This window comes from Phaseolus vulgaris, chromosome 8, assembly GCF_000499845.2.
Source record: "Phaseolus vulgaris cultivar G19833 chromosome 8, P. vulgaris v2.0, whole genome shotgun sequence".
Classification (NCBI taxonomy): domain Eukaryota; kingdom Viridiplantae; phylum Streptophyta; class Magnoliopsida; order Fabales; family Fabaceae; genus Phaseolus; species Phaseolus vulgaris.
The window spans coordinates 19073775-19078969 of NC_023752.2; the positions used below are offsets into that span (position 1 = coordinate 19073775).

At 34.1% G+C, this 5195-nt stretch overlaps 1 pseudogene; it reads left to right on the plus strand.

Moving 5' to 3' along the window:
- Positions 1-387: 387 nt before the first annotated feature.
- Positions 388-493, plus strand: LOC137827372 (small nucleolar RNA R71; annotated as a pseudogene).
- The last annotated feature ends 4702 nt before the right edge of the window (positions 494-5195 follow it).

Sequence of the window (5195 nt, forward strand, 5' to 3'; positions counted from 1 at the left end):
CTTTAGATTAATTGTTTTGATAAGCATAGTGACCATTGGGATGATCACCTCCACAAAAATGACACCTGATTGATTGACTCTGGCTCTGAGATAATTGCACGACTTGTATTTGTAAGGGAAATTTAGCCATTTTTGCAGTTAAAGTCTTAATCTGTTGTGTCAGAATTTTATTCTAAGCCAAGAGTGCGTCTGAAGTATTCAACTCTAACAACCCTTTCTTTTGAATACCTTGTCTATCATATTGGACTTGATAATCATTCCATGCCAATGCATCAATAATCCTTATCGCTTGTTCTACATGAACAACCATGATTATGCCGCCAGCTGCAACATCTTAGTGTCAGATCTGAGACCATTAAGAAATAACTCAGTTGAGCAATATCTTCAAACCCATGATTTGGGCCCTTTCTCATCATCATTTTGAATCTCTCTCATGTCTCACAGAAAGCTTCATCTGATTCTTGTCTAAACATAGAAATTTCAGACTTTGCTTTGATGTAGCGAGAGATTGGAAAAAATCTTTGCAAAATTTTTTTCTCTACATCCTTCCAGCTAGTGAGGCTATGATTTGGATGTGATTTGAGTCATTCTTTAGCTTTCCCTGCCAATGAAAAAGGAAATAGGTGCATATAAAAAATTTCAATATAACCTGATTAAAAGCCCATTGTTCCCACCAATTCATCAAATGTAGACAAATATGTATATGAATCCTCATGATCCATAACTGTAAATTGATGGGTCCTAATGAGACAAAGGAAAACAGGTTTCATCTCCAAGGCCCTGGTGGTAGCAGGTATTGCAATTCCAGAAAAATGCCTTGGCCCTTAGTGCATTGCATAATCTCCAAGTGTTCTCCTAGGGGATGGTGCTTGTTCTTCTGCCATATTGCTTTCTTCCTGAAAAATATTACTGGGAAAAGAAGTGGTCGAGGCTTCCTCTATAGTGTCTCCTCGTCTCTCTTTTGTCTTTGTCTTTTTGTTTCTTTTGGTTGCCCTTTCAATCTCTGCTTCAAATAATAATTGGTCTTTGGGAATTTGACCTCCTAATATCATATAAGACAGTTAATTCAAGGGTTAGCACAAGGATTCACGAGCAGAAACAAAATATTTTTTTTTCTAAAATTTAAAAAATAATCCGAAGAAAATAAATTCCAATTAAATCTGAAAATAAAATACAACAAATAAATTCAAAATAAATTAAAATAAACAAAAATAAAATAAAATATTTTTTTAATTAAATAAAACGAAATAAAAGTAGTAAACAAATATAAACACCATAAAAAAATATAAACAAAAATTAAGAACTATTAACAAAAAAAAATAAAAAAAAAAGTTAGAATATCCACAATATTTAGGAATTTACACTAAAAAATTCAATTCTTCCCCGACAACGGTGTAAAAAACTTGATGATTTTTTTACGGCAAGGGCACCGCGTTTTTATAAGTAATAATTTGTCCCTAAGGACGGATATCGCACCCACAAGGAATAATTGAATAATCAAAAAAAAGATTCACTAAGTATAAAACAAAATAATAAAAGTTTGTTGAGATTTGTTATGATGACTATGATTAATAAGAAAACAAGCATTACTAACAAAATGATAATACCAATCATCAATCAAGAACAAAATATTATGTTAGATATCACCTCAATACATAAGATTTTAAACATATTACTCACATTCCCAAAGGATAGAATTACCCACACATAATGGCTATTACAAGCAAGGAAAGCAAGAAAAGAAGATTCTAGATGTTTCTCCTTGACGGTTACCTCCTATAGGGTTTTCTAACACCTTATATTCTCCCAATTGGATTACAATTGACTCAATGGTGTTTTCCTCTCAATCTTGGATACTAGGATTTTGCCTCAAACTTCTTATTTAACCTAATTGGCTTGGGCTTAAGTGACTTCTCGCTTAGGCGCTAATAGACTCGCCTAGGCGAGAAACACGTAAAACGACCCACCTTTATTGGAGCAATCTCGCTCAAGCGAGAATGAGTTCGCTTGAGTGAGATCCATTGGTGGCATATTGACTTTTTACTAGTTTGAGCAACTTTGGTGATGTTGGTGCATTCCCACTTTCCCTTTTTAGCTTTGTATATTCTCCTTTTTACCAATTATCTCCATTCTTCCCTAGAATCCTGAAATTAACACAAATTTGGGAATAAAACATTCTTATTTAAATTAAAATCACAAAATATGTAAAAAGGTATAATTTCATTAATTAGGGGTTATTTTATACTTATTTTATCAATTAGTACCCATAAGTGCCTATATTTTAATATGAAATTTTATTAAAATTTCGCACTTATCAATTAGACAACCTTTGACTTGACTTTGGTCAACATGTCACAAAGTCGTTTTCTGAGTTTGGATTCGTAGACCTTTCTTATTTGCCACTCATCCTGAGGGGTCAAAGTGACTCTAGTCTATAATAAACAAGAATATATAAGTTAGTATCTGTATTTCCAAACTGTTTGGTTTGTATGAAATTGTAGTTAATAATTAAAATTATCTTAAAGTTAGTCCACCATTTAAGTTGGTCCTCCTCAGTCATGACATCATAATGATGATAAGAGCTCTAAATTGAGACCTAATGCAGTGTTTAATGGCCTTAATAACATAATCATTTGGTGTCCAACTACAATACATGCAAATAAAATTGTTAAGCATTATGATATACACATTGTAATATGAATATAATATAAATATAAATATTGGATGACTTACCCTTTACCAAGAGGTCTGATGATGACCTTACCACTAGGGTCACGCTAGATGTCCTCACTAGGGAGGTCATGCTCCAAAGTAGCAATGGTGTCATAATCTGCATCGTCACCTAAAGCTTTGCACTGAGCGAACCGTGGTCGTGCGGATAGAGGAAGAAGGTGTGGACTAAACTGTGGGAGGAAGGGTCTGGTGCACAAAGGTAACAGGGGTGGCTTGGCCAAAGGAAGTATGATTGGGCTAGAGTGGAGAACTCCAAGTCTAGTGGACTGGTGCAGTGACAATGTAGTGGTCAGTCGAAATAGAGAATGACGACCATGGTGGTAATGGAATACTAGGGGGTGATAATATGATGGAATATAAGTCTGATGGGGGTGATAAAGTGGATTGGATGTAAGAAAACCGAAAACGTTGATGGCTAGAAGAGGAGGGGTGAAGAAATATGGGTTAGAGGACGATGTGGAGAAATGGGATGAAACTGTTGAACCAAGTGGTGTTCAAGCTTTGAAAAATCCAAACCCTTTGAAGGATGTTGAAGGCTTGGTTGTGCTTGTTGTTGCTGAGCTGTCTTAGTTAGGATCTGGGGTAGTTTAAGTTTTGTAATTCACTCTAGATTGAATCCAAATCATAAGCATTCTCAATCTTTTAAAAGAAAAGTGTTTTTCAAACTAAATGAAAAACAACCGATTGTTTTGTCGAAACAACTGATTGTTTTATACTTAGATGTTTTTAGAAAAGATTGAAAACTGTTTTTCAAATGGTTGAACTATTAAAACCAAAACAACCGATTGATTCCAGGAAACAACCTATTGTTTGTTTTGGTACCATAACAGAAAAACTGTTTTAGCTTTGACTGAGCATTAAATGTTTCTAACTGTTTACGCTTCAGTCTTTAATGCTTTGACCAATCTTTAAATGCAATAAATAAGTTTGTTAAGATTTGGTAACAAACATCTTTGAATAAATTCATAAAAACATATTTGAGATTTAAGAACAACAATCTTTTGAGAACAAAAAGTTTTCTGTTTTTCAAAGAATTGAGATTGCGTAGAGATTGAGATTGATCAAAGAGTGTGAGATAGGATTTATGCTTGTATTGATTTCAGATTTTCTTCTGTAACAAGTGCAATCCTTGAATTCTGTTGAACAAGTTTGTTTGTGTGTTTGCTGAGAAGTGTTGTGTGTTCTTGAGGGATCAAGATCAGCATTCTTAGTGTTGGTGTGTTGGCCAAGAGAAGTGTCTGTCTTGAGGGGATCAAGGTCACTTTCTTGGTTGTGGTGTAAGTAATCTAGGTTTGATTGCTTAGTGGTATTCCTCAGTGGTTTCTGAGAAGATTGGATGTAGCTCTAGGTTTAGAGTGAACCAGTATAAACATCTGTGTGCATTCTCTCTATCCCTAACTCTTTAAATTCAGTTTGATATTTGTTTACCGGTATACACAACCGATTGTTTCTGCGAAACAACCGATTGTTTTACTGGTGCTGTGCTTTTAGCTTTGTGTTTTGAAAAACTGATTTCTCAATCAAGGTATTCTCAAAGTAATTTCATTCAAGGCTTAAAAGTTTGCGAAAATTCCTCTTAAACAATTCACCCCCCCTCTCGTTTAAGGCCATATATTCTAACAGAAACATGAGTACTCCCAACATCAGACGCTGGTGAAAGATCAGAATAAGGGATGCTTCCTAGGTTTACAGCTACTTGACCATACATAAATGTGGGAACTCCACGCCTAGGCTAGCAATGAAACCATCTCTCCCTCTAGTCCTAACCATTTTCCCCTAAAAAAATATTCATTGATAACATTAATGTAATTATGTCATTTTTAACATAGTATATTCAAAGTAATAAACATTAGTCGTTCTTGTTATCAAAGTTTGTATCGTCATCATCGTTCTTGTCATTTTTTTGAATAATCTTCATTTAAGATATCAATATCTCCATCACCTTCGTCAAGAAGTGGTTCAATATCATCATGATCAAGTACTTCAAAAATGGATGTGTCAACTAAGCATTCTAAATGTTCAATTCTTCTATTTTATTAGACATTAGACGTCTAGTTTGATACAACAATTCATCCATCATGTTGTCAACTTAAACATGTTTTGATTGGCACTCACCACCCACCCAAGTTCTTACATATGTTTGGGTAAGTGATATAATAAACTTGTTTGGTCTTTTATGGAAGGATGAATGGATCATAGGGTGCATTTCACCAGACTTTGAACAAAAGTTTTTTTAATTGATTAAATCAAGAAACAACTAACTAACATTAACACAGAGTTTAGAAAACAAAACTTTCGAAAGAGATTTAGAATCAAACAAACTTGGATCATAACTAGACAATTCAAAATCTACTAAACAACACATACACAACAACAAATCCTTCAAGTAAAAGCTTGATTTGGAAATCATCAAAGCACCTTGCTCAACAAGAGCAAAATACTCCAATTCATATATATGGTGG